This window comes from Rana temporaria, chromosome 2, assembly GCF_905171775.1.
Source record: "Rana temporaria chromosome 2, aRanTem1.1, whole genome shotgun sequence".
Lineage (NCBI taxonomy): Eukaryota > Metazoa > Chordata > Amphibia > Anura > Ranidae > Rana > Rana temporaria.
In genome coordinates, this window is record NC_053490.1 from 68,070,070 (window position 1) to 68,088,311 (window position 18,242).

The following is an 18,242-nucleotide window of genomic DNA, read 5'->3' on the forward strand; positions in this document are numbered from 1 at the left end:
AAAAAAACGATCGCCTTCGGGGGTCAGGAAGGAATTTTTTCCCCCCTTTTGGAGGGGGGATTTCGCCTTCCTCTGAATCATCGTAAGGTTTAGGGGTCCGATAAAAGGCGTCAGAGGATAACAGTGACCGATTTCTGACGATCAAGGCCTTAGAATCATTTCCTTCTATTGATTTATTTACAATAAAAAAGAAAAAAAAAAAAGCCCCGGTGGTCTAATGGATAAGGCACTGGCCTCCTCAGCCAGGGATTGTGGGTTCAAGTCCCACCCGGGGTGATACTTTTTTTCTGATCACAGAATACAGACAGAGAGCCAACACTACATCTGATTTTACCTTAAAGGAGAACTCACACTTTGAATGACAATTACTCAGTCATGTGACATTCTACACATTTGAGATTTTTATAATTTTTTTCACACAAATAGAACTTTCTTTTGGTGGTATTTAACACCCACTGGGTTTTTATGTAATTATTTATTTTTGCTAAATAAACGAAATAAGACTAAAATGTTATAGAAAAATGTGTTTTTCTTCAAAGCAAAAAACAAAAACAAAAAGAAAACAAATACAAAAAACAAAGTTAAAAAAAAAAGAGAAAGAAAACAAAAATAGTTTTTCTTCATTTCTGTTATACAATTTTGCCATAGGGGTCACAGGGTGACACAGGATACTCTGGGGTCATAGGGGTCACAGGGTGACACAGGATACTCTGGGGTCATAGGGGTCATAGGGGTCACAGGGTGACACGGGATGTACTAAGGTCATAGGGGTCACAGGGTGATACAGAATGCTCTGGAGTAATAGGAGTCACAGGGTGACACGAGCCGTAGGGGGTCACAGGATGTTCTGGAGTCATAGGGGTCACAGGGTGACACAGGATGCTCTGGGGTCATAGGGGCCACATGGTGACACAGGATGCTCTGAGGTCATAGGGGCCACAAGGTGACACAGGATGGTCTGTGGTCATAGGGGTCACAGTTGACACAAGCTGTAGGGGTCATAGGATGTTCTGGAGTCATAGGGGTCACAGGGTAACACAGGATGCTATGGGGTCATAGGGGTCACTGGGTGACACAGGGGGCTCAGGGTGCACAGAGTCATGCGGTGACAAAGGGTGTTCTGGGGTCATAGGGGATCACAGAGTGACCAGGATGCTCTGGAGTAATAGGGGTCACAGGATGCTCTGGGGTCATAGGGGTCACATGGTGACACAGGATGTTCTGGAGTCATAGGGGTCACAGGATGCTCTGGGGTCATAGGGGTCACAGTTGACACAAGACGTAGGGGGTCATAGGATGTTCTTCAGTCATAGGGGCCACAGGGTGACACAGGATGCTCTGGAGTCATAGGGGTCACAGGGTGACAAAGGATGCTCTGGGGTCATAGGGGCCACAGGGTGACACAGGATGCTCTGGGGTCATAGGGGCCACAAGGTGACACAGGATGCTCTGGGGTCATAGGGGCCACAAGGTGACACAGGATGCTCTGGGTTCATAGGGGTCACAGTTGACACAAGACGTAGGGGGTCAGAGGATGTTCTGGAGTCATAGGAGCCACAGGGTGACACAGGATGCTCTGGGGTCATAGGGGCCATAGGCAACGCCAGCTGAGAATGCAGGCACAGACCAATCTGTTCCTCAGCCGCATTGCCGTGGCATTGGAGGCAGTGGCGTTGCTAGGGGGGTGCGGGGGGTGCGGGCCGCACCGGGTGACACCCACTAGAGGGGTGACACCATCCCGATTTAAAAAAAAAAAAAATAATTTTTTTTTTTTTAGCTGACATGACCAGAGGTGCAGGTGGCTGTGTAATGTAAAAGGGGTGCAGTGATGCAGGGTGTTGTGTAACGTAAAAGGGTCCAGAGGTGCAGGGGGCTATGAGATGTAAAGGGGGCCAGTGATGCAGGGTGCTGTGTAATGTAAAGGGGTCCAGAGGTGCAGGGTGCTGTGTAATGTAAAGGGGTGCAGAGGGCTGTGTAGTGTAAAAGGGTCCAGAGGTCCAGAGGTGCAGGGGGCTATGTGATGTAAAGGGGTGCAGAGGTGCAGGGTGCTGTGTAATGTAAAAGGGGTGCAGTGATGCAGGGTGTTGTGTAACGTAAAAGGGTCCAGAGGTGCAGGGGGCTATGAGATGTAAAGGGGGCCAGTGATGCAGGGTGCTGTGTAATGTAAAGGGGTCCAGAGGTGCAGGGTGCTGTGTAATGTAAAGGGGTGCAGAGGGCTGTGTAGTGTAAAAGGGTCCAGAGGTGCAGGGGGCTATGTGATGTAAAGGGGTGCAGAGGTGCAGGCGGCTGTGTAATGTAAAAGGGGTGCAGTGATGCAGGGTGCTGTGTAATGTAAAGGGGTCCAGTGATGCAGGGTGCTGTGTAATGTAAAAGGGTGCAGTGATGCAGGGTGTTGTGTAATGTAAAAGGGTCCAGAGGTGCAGGGGGCTATGAGATGTAAAGGGGGGCAGTGATGCAGGGTGCTGTGTAATGTAAAGGGGTCCAGTGATGCCGGGTGCTGTGTAATGTAAAGGGGTCCAGAGGTGCAGGGTGCTGTGTAATGTAAAGGGGTGCAGAGGGCTGTGTAGTGTAAAAGGGTCCAGAGGTGCAGGGGGCTATGTGATGTAAAGGGGTGCAGAGGTGCAGGCGGCTGTGTAATGTAAAAGGGGTGCAGTGATGCAGGGTGCTGTGTAATGTAAAGGGGTCCAGTGATGCAGGGTGCTGTGTAATGTAAAAGGGGTGCAGTGATGCAGGGTGCTGTGTAATGTAAAGGGGTCCAGAGGTGCAGGTGGCTGTGTAATGTAAAAAGGGACGAGAGGTGCAGGGTGCTGTGTAATGTAAAGGGGTGCAGAGGGCTGTGTAGTGTAAAAGGGTCCAGAGGTGCAGGGGGCTATGTGATGTAAAGGGGTGCAGAGGTGCAGGCGGCTGTGTAATGTAAAAGGGGTGCAGTGATGCAGGGTGCTGTGTAATGTAAAGGGGTCCAGTGATGCAGGGTGCTGTGTAATGTAAAAGGGTGCAGTGATGCAGGGTGTTGTGTAATGTAAAAGGGTCCAGAGGTGCAGGGGGCTATGAGATGTAAAGGGGGCCAGTGATGCAGGGTGCTGTGTAATGTAAAGGGGTCCAGAGGTGCAGGGTGCTGTGTAATGTAAAGGGGTGCAGAGGGCTGTGTAGTGTAAAAGGGTCCAGAGGTGCAGGGGGCTATGTGATGTAAAGGGGTGCAGAGGTGCAGGCGGCTGTGTAATGTAAAAGGGGTGCAGTGATGCAGGGTGCTGTGTAATGTAAAGGGGTCCAGTGATGCAGGGTGCTGTGTAATGTAAAAGGGGTGCAGTGATGCAGGGTGCTGTGTAATGTAAAGGGGTCCACAGGTGCAGGTGGCTGTGTAATGTAAAAGGGTCCAGAGGTGCAGGGTGCTGTGTAATGTAAAGGGGTGCAGAGGGCTGTGTAGTGTAAAAGGGTCCAGAGGTGCAGGGGGCTATGTGATGTAAAGGGGTGCAGAGGTGCAGGCGGCTGTGTAATGTAAAAGGGGTGCAGTGATGCAGGGTGCTGTGTAATGTAAAGGGGTCCAGTGATGCAGGGTGCTGTGTAATGTAAAAGGGGTGCAGTGATGCAGGGTGCTGTGTAATGTAAAGGGGTCCACAGGTGCAGGTGGCTTTGTAATGTAAAAGGGTCCAGAGGTGCAGGGTGATGTGTAATGTAAAGGGGTGCAGAGGGCTGTGTAGTGTAAAAGGGTCCAGAGGTGCAGGGGGCTATGTGATGTAAAGGGGTGCAGAGGTGCAGGCGGCTGTGTAATGTAAAGGGGTCCAGTGGTGCAGGGGGCTGTGTAATGTAAAAGGGTCCAGAGGTGAAGGGGGCTGTGAGATGTAAAGGGGTCCAGTGATGCAGGGGGCTGTGTAATGTAAAGGGGTTCAGTGATGCAGGGGGCTGTGTAATGTAAAGGGGTCCAGTGATGCAGGGGGCTGTGTAATGTAAAGGGGTCCAGTGATGCAGGGGGCTGTGTAATGTAAAGGGGTGCAGGGTACTGTGCAATGTAAAGTGGTCCAGAGGTGCAGTTGTGGAGAGGGGTACACAGTAGTAACAAAAAGATATTGAAGGATGCAGAGGTATGCAGGGGGCACAGTGGGGTGTTTTTACATTTTAACGTTTGGGGGGGGGGGTGCCAGATATTGGATACGCCCCGGGGGGCAAAATGCTCTAGGTACGCCCCTGGCCTATAGGCTCCTGAGATGTGAATTCCGGTTCTGGAGAAAGAGAGGTGGGGGGAGGGGACAAAGAAAAATGGAGAGAAAGAAGAAGGGATAGAACGAACAAGAAAGATGGATAGGGAGAGAGAGAAAAGGGGAAGAAAGGAAAACAGAGAGCAAACAGTAGGGTAAAAAATATTTGAAATTTTTTATTGGGGGGGGGGGGGGGGGGTGACACCATATTTTACCGCACCAGGTGACGCCACTGATTGGAGGGCAGGCAGCCATCACCTGCCAGGAGTGGCAGACCTGGGAATGAGCCACCTCCAGATGCCCCACCCCCCTACCCGAGGTTCCCCCCAGGCAGCTGAGGAGCCAGAGCCATGGCACCAAGCGCAGCCCACGACAGGGCAAATGAGTGCCTTTTTTTTTCCTGTTGTGCTCACAGTATGAGCTTCTTTATGTTTTTTATGTGCTCAGGTCATGAGTTTTTTTATTTTCTTTATGTGCTCAAGTCATGAGATTTTTGATTTTCTTTATGTGCTCAGGTCATGAGCTTATTTATTTAGTACTGTATGCACATGGTCAGTAGTGCAGGCTACAGTGTGACTGGTGTGTGAATGTGGGGGTGACACACCTGGCAGCAAGGTGTGTCACCCTGGGTCGTCGGGGAGAAGTTATCCCCACGACCATGTGAATGTGGTATGAATGGACAGCGACACCATTGGGGCCTTGGCGCGGCGTTGCTGCTCCAAAGTCCTGCATGGTTGACTTGGGCTAATCCAATGTGAGGTGGATGTGGTGTGTGTGAGCTAGGGACCACAGTGGTGTGCATGCATGCATTGTCCCTGTGCCATGATGAATGTGTGTGTTTAACGTGCAAAGATGCCTACCACAAGGCATCTCCTGACTGCTCTTCCCTCAGCAGACGGGGTAGCCTCGGTTAGGGGGGGACTGTCTGGTTCGGGGGTCAGGTCATCACATATGTCAATCTCCAGGCCCTTTCTCATGGCGTAGTTGTGCAGCATGCAACATGCACTGATGATCTGGCACACAAAGTTGGGGAATACAACAGGGTCCCCCCGGACTTATCCAGGCATCGGAAACGGGACTTCAGGAGGCCAAACGTGCGCTCCACCACTGCACGGGTACGTATGTGTGCAGCATTGTATTTTCTCTCTCCTCTGGTTTGGGGATTCCGGTATGGAGTCAGGAGATGGGGCCCAAGTGCATATGCAGAGTCACCTGGAACAGGGCCAGATTAAGAACACCATGGGCCTGGTGCTGAGGATTTTGGTGGGGCCTTTTAGGCTGCATTCACACCTCTGCGACAAGTAACGCCGCGTACGCGGCGTATTTTGCCGCAAATAGTGTAACTTTTTTTTACAAATCCTACCTATTGCTTTGTATGGCCGAACGCCAATGCCGCCTGAAAAAAAGGGTCCGGGACTTTTTTTCATGCCGCAGGTGTACGGCGTCTATGAGATGTGAACCATCTCATAGACAGCAATGGGAATTCTCCCCTCCAGCGGCACGAGCGGCCGGCGTCGGGCGTTTTGTCGCGGAGGTGTGAATGGGGTGTAATAAATAATAAATAAATGCGTGGGAATGACATGAACGCAGCCCAGCCAAGGCAAGTGACCAAAGGCACAGAACCCAGAAGGAAGACCGGGTGAAGATGGAAGTGTCCAGGCCCCGCCTGATTCATCGCAGCACTGGAGGGCTCAGTCTGAAAATTTAAGTGTACCCTAATGTGCTAATATGCTGTGCATACTTGTACGTTGTGGCATAACCTACCCCAGGGCCTCTAAAAAGTAGTAATGTCAGGAAAGTTTACTACCGCTTTATTATCACAGGATCCCAGGAGCCTCTCATGGGGCCCCCTACTGACCCGGTGGACGGTGGCCCTTGGGCAGTGCCTAAGTGCACAGTTGCCAACATTTAAAAAATATTTTCAGGGCCACTTTTTTATATAAGTGCTATATTTAGAGTAGCTGAGATCCCCGATGTTCCTCTATACATCATAGTAGTAATCACAAAATTAAATGAGTACTAATAATGGGGCAGAACAAATATGAGAACTGATTTTTCCTTTAGTTGAACTAACAAAAGTGTGTCCATTCTACAGCTGGTAACATTGAGGATATTCAGTATAATTTTAAAGAACTGTTTTTGTGGGTAATCGACATAGGGGAGGAGTATGGAAGGTATATAAGTGGGAAGTATGTGCAGGTGAGGGAGAGGAATGTGGAGGGTCTAACAGTGGGCACTATGTACAGGAGAGGAGTACAAAGGGTACGGAAAAAAGCACTATGTACAGGAGAGGAGTGTGAAGGGTATGACAATGGGCAGTATGTACAGGAAGAGTGAGGGGGTATGACAGAGGGTAGTACGTACCAGAGAGAAGTGTGGAGGGTATGATGGGGCAGTATGTACAGGAGAGGAGTGTGGAGGGTATGACAGTGGGCACTATGTATAGGAGAGGAATGTAGACGGTATGATAGTGAGCAGTATGTACAGGAGAGGAGTGTGGAGGGTGCGACAGTGGGCACTAAGTACAGGAGAGAAGTGTATGACAGCAGGCACTATGTACAGGAGAGAAGTGTGAAGGGTATGACAGTGGGCGCTATGTATAGGAGAGGAGTGTGGAGGGTATGACAGTGGGCACTATGTACAGGAGAGGAGTGTGTAGGGTATGACAGTGGGTACTATGTATAGGAGAGAAGTGTGGAGAGTATGACAGTGGGCACTATGTACAGGAGAGGAGTGTGGAGAGTATGACAGTGAGCACTATGTACAGGAGTGGAAGGATATTTAGGGACTGAGTAGTGGTTAAGCGGGTCATACATGGATTGAAATTACGCCAATTATGCAGAGACCAGCCATAGTCAATCTATGTATGGGCTAGCTGGTTTTACACAAGTCAATCTATTAATCAACTTGAGTACAACCAGCCTGTTTTTTTTTTTCTTAAAACAATCAGTGCTGCCAGCTAAAGTTAGCAACACTGATCATTGTACGCACTGGCAGAACACAATAACACTGCAGGAGTGATTCCCCCATCCACAGGTCAGCAGGTGAGAGGGTGTGTGGGGACAGGCTGGGGAGAGATACTAGTCAGTGGCTGGGTAGGCACTGGTAGTATCAGAGCCAGATACACACAGGTTACACGATCGTTAGAGCGAGAACAATAATTCTAGTACTAGACCTCCTCTGTAACTCTAAACATGTAACCTAAAAAAATGTAAAGCATTGCTTAGGATACCAAAAAAAAATTGTGCTAACTTAAAGGGTCACTAAAGGAATTTTTTTTTTATCTAAATAGCTTCCTTTACCTTGCTGCAGTCCTGGTTTCATGTCCTCATTGTTCGTTTTTGCATTCATGTTGCTGTAAATCCTCTCTGTTCTGGACACTTCCTGGTTGCCTGTTTCCTGATGACCACAGTACTGGGAGATTTCTCACGGTGGTCACTAATCAAGGAGGTGTGAGTAAAACTAAACTGGATTGGTGCTGAGGAGTTTTAGACAAAGTATCACAGCTCTCTATTGGCTGACTGCCCTCTAGTGGCTCTCTGTACATCAGAGAACCAGGAAACAACAGCAAAAACGAAACTACACTGCAGGCACATTATATGATTGTTTTTTTATCTATTTTTAATCATTTTTAAAAGGAATCAGTTAACTATTATGTCTCTATGCCCTGTAAACAGTCATTTCAGCAAAAAAAAAAAATTCCTTTAGTGACCCTTTAACTAACTAATTGTTTTTTTAATGAATGAAACATTTTTTTCCAAAAAAACATGTTTGAAAAATTGCCAGCTGTCCCTGTACACGTTCTGTTCGAATTCCGTTGGGATGTTGCTTTGACGGTATATGTAGCTGTCGTGGCTGGAACCTGGGTGTTTGGCACGGACGTGCCATATGAGGCATTGGGCATTGGCTATCACCTGTACGTTGATGGAATGCCACTGCTTACGATTACGGTATATGTGCTCTGTGGCACGGGGGGGGGCGTAGTGCCACACGTGTGCAATCAATGGCCCCCACGGTGCGTGGGAATCCTGCAATCCTGTAGAAATCCTGCATTGCCTTCTGCCGCAGATGCTCATGGGTGGGTTTGATGGTGTGGTGGGACATGCGTGTGAGGATTGCGGGCATAACCTGGTGCACGCATCTGCTCATGGTAGATTGTGACATCCCAGACACAACTCCACTTGTACGCTGAAAAGATCCACTTGCAAGGAAATGCAGTGTTGCCAGTACCTTGACCAGTGGCTCCACTGCATGTAAGCGTTGTGTCTGGCTGGTGATGTCATCATGCAGGGCTGTGACTAATTCCAGGATGGCATCAGGGCTGAATCTGAAGATGCGATACACCTCCGAATCCCCCATGCCAAAGACGTTTATGCGCGTTCGGTATATCCTCTCCCGTGCCCTCCTACGTGCCTGTGAACACAGTAGTAGTGCAAAGACCATGGCTGCCCCTGGCATGTTGGCATACAGATGTGTTGTCCTGCAAGTGGGGTTGCTCAGCTCATCTGTAACGGTGCTGCTGCAGCTGCTCTCCAGCTGACGTGTGCACGTCTTTTGCTGAGATAAACCTGCTTTTTGATGGACTAACTTTAGGCCGGACGTACAACTTACACGCACCGCGTGTAGCCTGCGTCGGCGCACGTACATTCGTGAATCGCTGTATCTCCCTCATTTGCATATTTGAATATCAAAACAATGGGAGCGCCAGATGCGTCCAGCGTAAATATGCGCCCACGATACGCCGGAGTAGGAGAGTTACGTCGGTCGGAAGAAGACTATTTTCAGGCATATCTAGTTCTGTGGGTACGGCGCATAGATACGACGGCGCATATTTACACTTACGCAGCGTATCTGTAGATACGTTGGCGTAAGTCTTTCTGAATCTGGCTAGTTATACTTATGTGCTCTGCGTAATGGTTTTGCACAGAGCAGCCCTGATCCTTCTCTTCTCAGGTTCCCCCGTAGGCTCTCCTGGCTCCTCCCCCTTGCCTGCTATGGGCACTTGTGCATGCTCGATCGGGAGCCTCGCTGACATTGTCGATTGTGTAAAAAAATAAAGTTCTGCACTTGGTGACTATTAACAGCTTGCCGACCGCCGCACAAGTTTTTACGTCGACAGAATGGCACGGCTGCGCAAATGGGCGTATATATATGTCCCCTTTAATCAACGTGTGGTGGCGAGCTCCGTGACCGTGACCCACGAACTCGATGTCCCGCGATCGGGTCACAGAGCTGAAGAACGGGGAGATGTCAGTGTAAACACAACATCTCCCCGTTCTTCCTAGTGACATGTCACTGATCGTCTGCTTCCTCTCATCGGGAACAGCGATCAGTGACGTGTCACGGCAAGCCATGCCCCCTAAAAGTTAAAATCACTCTCTAGGTCCCACTTAACCCCTTCAGCGCCCCCTAAAGGTTAACCCCTTCACTGCCAGTGTAATTTTTACAGTAATCGGTGCATTTTTATAGCACTGATCACTGTAAAAATTACAATGGTCCCAAAATGGTGTCAAAAGTGCCAGAAGTGTCCGCCATAATGTTGCAGTCATGATAAAAATAGCTGATCGCCGCCATTACTAGTAAAAAAACAATTATTAATAAAAACGTCATAAAACTATCCCCTATTTTGTAGACGCGATAACTTTTGCGCAAACCAATCAATAAACGCTTATTGCATTTTTTTTTACCAAAAATATGTAGAAGAATACGTATCGCCCTAAACTGAGGAAAAAACATGTTATTTTTATATATTTTTGGGGGATATTTATTATAGCAAAAAGGAAAAAATATTGTTGTTTTTTTCAAAATTGTTGCTCTATTTTTGTTTATAGCCCAAAAAATAAAAACCGCAGAGGTGATCAAATACCACCAAAAGAAAGCTCTATTTGTGGGAAAAAAGGACGTCAATTTTGTTTGAGAGCCACGTCACACGCATTGTCAGTTAAAGGCGACGCAGTGACGAATCGCAAAAAAGTGCCTGGTCTTTGGCCAGCCAAATGGTCCGGGGCGTAAGTGGTTAAATGGCACAGTGAAAAGAATTGTGACTCTCAAAGAAAGCAACACTCTAAAATACATCAACACCAAAAGAAATGTCACTATATAGCTGGTTGGGTGTGCTGTCTCTTTTAAATTGTTACATCGATAAGAAAAGCTTAATTGATAATGACACAATGACAGTGGGACTAGGCCCCGCCCCCGGCTATGCTCACAGCTTTTGACAGACAGCAGCTGGAGCCAATGGCTCCCAATGCTCTAAGCCAAGCCTGTGAGAGCGGGGAGAGGGGAGAAGAGCTGCTGCAGACGTGCATAGCGCTGGATCGAAATCGGGCTCAGTTGAGTATTAAGGGGAGTGGGCACTATTAACCACTTGCCGACTGCCACACGTACATATACGTCGGCAGAATGGCACGGGCAGGCAAAGCAATGTCCCAGGCCTAGGGTAGCACTTTGCAGGGGGGCAGCATGAAAAGAGTCCCCGCCGGCTTGCACTACACTTTTAGTTCAGCACCAGTCTTATGAGGTGGACTAGGCTGCAAGACAAATCGGTCTGGTGCCCCCATAAAGCGGCCGCACTGCTGCCGGTATGATGGTGCAGACACAAGGGACACTGACATGGCCACCTATACCTGTCAGGTAGGTAGTAGGACTCTCCTGCAATCCTTTGCTTGTGTCAGTTGTACATATTTAGGAATCTTAATTATATTTCTGTTGATTGCTGATGAGAAAAATAAACAAATAGATTTATTTGTTCCTGTCCCCAATCCTTCCTTTGTTCACTGCCTAGACCACATACCTTCATTACCGTACTACATGTTTTCTGCTGCACCACTGGTACGGTTATATCCTCTTAGTCCTCCATAAATTTAGCAGTGCCACCTCATTGGTGCCATCTCCTCAGTGCCGCCTTATCAGTGCCCATCAGTGAAACTATCATCAACACTTTTTTTCCATTATGAATAGAGTAAGGGGTGGTTATAGCCCCTGTTAATTTTTTTTGCCATCCGTTCATTTCTCTTTATTTCCTGCCCCATAGCCAAACAGGAAGTGAGAGGAAATATCTGAAGATTAAGGGAATCCCCCCCCCCCCCAAGACCCTCAGAACTAGTGTCCCCACTGAAGGATTTCAGGGCAGGTCTTAAACAGGAAGGGGTGTAACCTTGACAGGAAGGGGTGGATCATATTTAAATTAGGGGTTGCACGAGATTAGTCAGGCCTAGGGCAGCACAAAACCTAAATACGTCACTGGCCATAGGGTGACACGAGCTGTAGGGGTCATAGGATGTTCTGGAGTCATAGGGGTAACAGGGTAACACAGGATGCTATGGGGTCATAGGGTGACACAAGCTGTAGGGGTCACAGGATGTTCTGGAGTCATAGGGGTAACAGGGTAACACAGGATAGGATGAAGGAAAAAAGCTGGGACAGCCGCACTCCAAAAAAACTCCTCCTTTAATTAAAAATCACAAAATACATGCCACAGCAAAAAACAGCACAACAAAAGAAAAGCTGACGTTTCGCACTATGCCTTAGTGCTTCTTCATAGCTATTTTGGAGTGCGGCTGTCCCAGCTTTTTTCCTTCATCCTAACCTGCATTTTGATTGCACTGCCTGCACCCTTGGCTCGGACCACAGGAATCAGATTACCTGGTTCTCTTTGAGCGGTTACCCACTCTCTCAGGGTAACACAGGATGCTATGGGGTCATAGGGGTCACTGGGTGACACAGGATGCTCTGGAGTAATAGGGGTCACAGGGCGACACAGGATGTTCTGAGTCATAGGGTGACAAAGCATGCTCAGGGTACTCTGGAGTCATGGGGGTCACAGATGACACTGGACGCTCTGGAGTCATAGGGGTTACAGGGTGACACAAGGGTCATAGGGTGACACAAGGATCATGGGGGTCACAGGGTGACACAAGGGTCATGGGGGTCATAGGGTGACACAGGACGCTCAGGGTTATGACGGGATACTCTCTCCAGGGCTGTGTATTGTTGGAATCCCCCCGGCTGTCTTTTTGCACATGCACAATATATTACAATCTACAAGTCCTGAAAGAGGTCCTACAATGTGTCTGCGCATGTGCCAGTCCCTGCAGGAAGGCACACACACTGCAGGTCTCTAGAAAGGACTCTGCCCGAGACTCCTACGTGTCTGCCCATGTGCCACATCTACCTCCTCGATCACACACCCTGGGAGCCATTTATGAAATGCTCTTCATCCCCAGGAACACTGTGGGGGTCTCAGCGGGGGAACTCGTAGAGATCTGCAGCATATGGGTGCGGGATCTTGCGCATGCGCAGACACACTGAAATCACCTGGGGAAGCCTTGCGGCGTGTCTACACATGCGTTTGCGTTCGATCTCCAGTAACAATGGCAGTGCTGGAGAAGAGAGGCAAAGGGAGAAGCTCCGCTTCAACCAACGCCGGACTCCATTCTCTAATAATTATGATTTTTTTTATTTTGAGACAGGGATCGGTGTTTTGAGACAGGGATCGGTGTTTTGAGACAGGGATTGGTCTTTTGAGACAGGGATCGGTGTGAGGGATTCTTGGAGGACTGGACCCACCAATCATTCTACAGAATAAACGATTGTTTCTGGGGAAAAAATACATTGGTGACGGCCCGGTATGCATGTTTATACCCTTCAGGGATGACTGGAAATAATGAAAATAGAGTCTCACCCAGAGAGAGGTCAGCAGATAGAGGAGTTCCCTGATCCAGCTGGATTGGCCCGCGACTATGTGATGCCCCGAGATTTCATTGGAAGGTATGGAATTAAGGGGCTGTCGCCTGTAACAATCACCGACACCTTTGCAGAATGGAGGAACGATGGAGCCTGGAATAAAGAATGAAGGAGGGACACACATCAACCAAAACCAGTGCTTATATACACCCCAAATTCATTAAATAGTACAACAAAGGTAAAATATCCAATACATTTATAGAAATATATTGTAAACACAAAAAAAAAAAATCAGAGAGTCAAATAAATGTTTTTCAAAATTTCACAGTAAAATAATATACTATAACATGGAAATCTAATAGATACATTTTTATGTAAGATTTTATCTTTAAAAACTTTGTTAAAGAAAAGTACCCTTAAAATGTACATGAAGTCTATTAAGCTTTTTTCAAAACAAATGAGGATGAGTTTATTCAAAATTAAAAAAATAAAATAAAAGTCAGTTATTTTTTTCAGCAGCCACCAAGAAATTCAAAATGTTATTATCAAAGATTTTATTCAGATTTTTTCAAATAAAGAATTACAAATACTGTGGGCCAGATTCACGTAGCGCAGCGGATCTATAGATCCGCTCGATCTACGTGAATTAAGATCCGCTCCCGCAAGTTTAGGAGGCAAGTGGCTAATTCACAAACCACTTACCTCCAAACTTGCGACGGCGGATCCTAAATCCCCCGGCGGAATTCAAATTCCGCGGCTAGGGGAGTGTACTATTTAAATCAGGCGCGTTCCCGCGCCGATTTAAATGCGCATGCGCCGTCCGGGGGAATTTCCCGGCGTGCATTGCTCCCACTGACGTCGCTAGGACGTCAGTGGTTGCGACGCTTACGTAAACGACGTCCATCCGTATTCTAGAACGACTTACGCAAACGACGTTAAAAAATTTAAATTCGACGAGGGAACGTCGGCTATACTTAACATTGGCTGCGCCTGATGAAAGCAGGGGTAAGTATACGACGGGTACGCCGCTACGGAAACGTCGTAAGAAGACTGCGTCGGGTCCGCGTACGTTCGTGAATTTGCGTATCTCGCTGATTTACATATTATTTATCGTAAATCAGCGGGAACGCCCCCGGCGCCATTTTTAAATCGAAAAAAAGATCCGACAGTGTAACACAGTTACACCTGTCAGATCTAAGCCCTATCTATGCGTATCTGATTCTATGAATCAGGCGCATAGATAGGACCAGTGTAAGTCAGAGATACGATGGTGTATCTGTAGATACACCGTCGTATCTCTTTGTGAATCTGGCCCTGTATTTTCTGGCGTATAAGACTACCTTTTACACTTAAAAAAACTGGCAAAAAAGCAGGGGTCGTCTTATACGCCGGGTCAGCTACTCTGATTAAGCTGGATGTGCGGTAATACTGTATGTAGCTTCTGCTACATACAGTATATACCGCTTAGCCAATCCCGGTGAGCGATGTATTCAAATGAATACAGAGCCTGCTCGGATTGGAGTAACAACCTCTGCCAATCTAAACAGGCTACATACAGTAGCCTGCTCTGATTGGCTTTGAGAGTCAGAGAGGCGTGGGCTGATGATGTTACAGCCTCTGCCAATCCAAGCAGGGTTTGTATTCATTAATAGAATACATTGCTCGTGGTGATTGGCTCCAGCAAGAATGAAGAAGAATATGGCTCCAGAAGGAAGAAATATGAAGTGTCGGAAGCCTCGGAAGGGGGGTCGTCTTATACGGTGAGTACAAGCAAAAAATATAAAAAAAAACTGTAAAATTAGGGGGTCGTCTTATACGCCCGGTCGCCTTATACACCGGCAAATACGGTAATTAAATTTGTAACTCTCACCCCCAAATTCATTAAATAGTACAGCAAGGGTACAATATCCAATAAATGTATCCAAATATATTGTAAACACTAAAAAAAATTATATACTGTAACATGGAAATCTAATAGATACATTTTTATATAAGATTTTATCTTTAAACCTTGTTAAAGAAAATTACCTTTAACCACTTAACGCCCGCCCACTGTATATATACGTCCTCTTTTTAAAGATGGATATCTCGGTAACGGCAGCAGCTGCTGCCACAACCGAGGTATCTATCTCTTCTTTGGGCGGGCGTGTAAACGATAACGGCGGTCTCCGCGGCGGATTCGCCGCGAGATCGCCGTTATTGGTGGCGGGAGAGGGCCCCCCCCTCCCGCCGCTCTTCCGCGCCCTCCGCCGCTTACCGGAGCCGTCGGTAGCGGCGGAGGAGATCGGATGCTGCTGCCTAGAGTGTGAGGACTCGAGTGAGGGAAAGATGGCCCCCACCCGTCCTCATAGCTTTGCTGGGCGGAAGTGACGTCAAAACGTCAGTCCCGCCCAGCGTCTTAAAGCAACATTTTTTTTTTTTGTCATTTGAAAAAATGAGTTTCAATTTTTTTTTTTTTTTTTGCATTTAAGTCTAAATATGAGATCTGAGGTCTTTTTGACCCCAGATCTCATATTTAAGAGGACCTGTCATGCTTTTTTCTATTACAAGGGATGTTTACATTCCTTGTAATAGGAATAAAAGTGATACATTTTTTTTTTATTTCAGTGTAAAAAATTATAAAATCAATAAAAATAAATAAGAAAACAAATTTTTTTTAAAGCACCCCGTCCCGACGAGCTCGCGCGCAGAAGCGAACGCATACGCGAGTAGCGCCCGCATATGAAAACGGTGTTTAAACCACACCGATCGTTAGAGCGAGAGCAATAATTCTAGCCCTAGACCTCCTCTGTAGCTCAAAAAATGCAACCTATAGAATTTTTTAAATGTCGCCTATAGAGATTTTTAAGGGTAAAAGTTTGACGCCATTCCATGAGCGGGCGCAATTTTAAAGGGTGACATGTTGGGTATCATTTTACTCGGCGTAACATTATCTTTCACAATATATAAAAAAATTGGGCCAAATTTATTGTTGTCTTATTTTTTAATTAAAAAAAGTTTTTTTTTTTTTTAAAAAAGTGTGCTTGTAAGACCGCTGCGCAAATACGGTGTGACAAAAAGTATTGCGATGACCGTCATTTTATTCTCTAGGGTGTTAGAAAAAATATATATATCATGTTTGGGGGTTTTAAGCAATTTTCTAGCAAAAAAAACAGTTTTAGTCTTGTAAACACCGAATCTGAAATGTACATGAAGTCTAATAAGCTTTAATAAACAAATGAGGATGAATTTGTAAAAAAAAAAAAAAAAAAAAGTCAGTTATTTTCCAGTAGCCGCCAATAAATTCAAAGTGTTCCTTTTCAAAGATTTTTTGTTTAAATAAAGAATGTACAAAATGTTATTATCAAAGATTTTATTCAGATGTTTTCAAATAAAGAATTACAAAAAATGAACTTCATTAAATAGTACAACAAGGGTACAATATACAATCATTTATACAAATATATTGTAAACACTAAAAAAATTGAGAGTCAAATAATTGTTTTCAAAATTTGCCAGTAATATAATATACTGTAAATCTAATAGATACATTTTTATATAAGATTTTGTCTTTAACCACTTAAGGACCTTGGGTGTTTTTCAGATTTGGCATTTACAAGACTAAAACATTTTTTTTTTGCTAGAAAATTACTTAAAACCCCCAAAAAGCGCCCTTTTTTTGGAAAAAATTCACCTTTTTTAATTAAAAAATAAGACAACAATAAATTTGGCCCAATTCTTTTATATATTGTGAAAGATAATGTTACACCAAGTAAAATGATACCCAACATGTCATGCTTAAAAATTGCGCCCGCTCGTAGAATGGCGTCAAACTTTTACCCTTAAAAATCTCGATAGCCGACGTTTTAAAAAATTATATAGGTTGCATCTTTTGAGCTACAGAGGAGGTCTAGGGCTAGAATTATTGCTCTCGCTCTAAAGATCGCGGTGATACCTCACTTGTGTGGTTTGACCACCGTTTTCATATGCCGGCGCTACTCACGTATGCGTTCGCTTCTGCGCGCGAGCTCGTCGGGACAGGGCGCTTTAAAAAAATTGTTTTGTGTTTTCTTATTTATTTTTATTTATTTTATTATTTTTTACACTGAAAAAAAAAATGATCACTTTTATTCCTATTACAAGGAATGTAAACATCCCTTGTAATAGAAAAAAGCATGACAGGTTCTCTTAAATATGAGATCTGGGGTCAAAAAGACCTCAGATCTCATATTTAGACTTAAATGCAAAAAAAAAAGAAAATTTTGGCATTTGAAAAAATGACATTTAAAAAATGTTGCTTTAAGAAGCATGGGCGGGACTGACGTTTTGACGTCACTTCCGCCCTGTTATGCTATGGGGATGGGTGCCCTCACTCGCATCCCCACACAGCACATGAAAGGTGCTCTCCCGCCGCCGATAATGGTGATCTCGCGGCGAATCCGCCGCGGAGACCACCGTTATCGTTTACAGGACCGCTCACGCTAAAGATGGATATCTCGGTTGTGGCAGCAGCTGCTGCCGTTACCGAGATATCCATCTTTAAAAAAAGGACGTATATCTGCGTGAGAAGTGGTTAAACTTTGTTAAAGAAAAGTACCCGTAAAATGTACATGAAGTGTAATAAGATTTATTAAACAAATGAGGATGAGTTTGTCAAAAAAAAAAGTCAGTTATTTTTTCAGCAGTTGCCAAGAAAAAAAAATGTCAGTTATTTTTTTGCCAGCAGATTTGAAATTTGACCTTTACAGAGCTAAAAATAGAACAACAGCTCATGCCAGTGTTATTACAGCTTTGTGATCTGAATCTCAGGACATGAATAAAATAATTATTATTATTTGTACATTAAACCTGAATAAATCATATGTAAGACAACACAGATATCCCAGATTTCCTTTTATTAGACCAAACAACAACAAAAAAAGTCCATATAAAATTCTGATACACAATAAATGGTTGTTGTTTATCAGCTACTGGAATGGACCTCATTTGCATATGGCAGTTATTGTCATGGCAACAGAACCCCAGCTGCAGAGAAAGAACACAACAGTGGGCAGAGCTATGTGACATCACAGCAGAACCCTTTATAAGGAGTCCCCAGCAGTTGCAGCTCAGACAGTAAGCAACCTTTGAGAGAAGAGGAAGCGATTCTGTGTTCTCTGCGTTGTTGATAATTTCTTTTAGAATGATGCAACTTTTTGCGAGAAATAAAATGTATCAGGTGCAGGATTCCCTGAAAACCATCACAGAGGAACCTGTTTTATTACTGGAAGTGGGTCCTTTAACAGAGGAACACCCACCTACCACCCAGCCTATAATACCTACCCCCCAGAAGGGTGGGTGTTGGGCAATTAGACAGCTATTGAAGAAGAAGAAGGGAGATACAAC

At 45.7% G+C, this 18,242-nt stretch overlaps 1 non-coding gene across 1 annotated transcript; it reads left to right on the top strand.

The window, feature by feature from the left end:
* The first annotated feature begins 203 nt into the window (after positions 1-203).
* TRNAR-CCU lies at positions 204-276 on the top strand. The gene has a single exon. It is a non-coding gene; the product is annotated as a tRNA-Arg (tRNA).
* Positions 277-18,242: the final 17,966 nt, after the last annotated feature.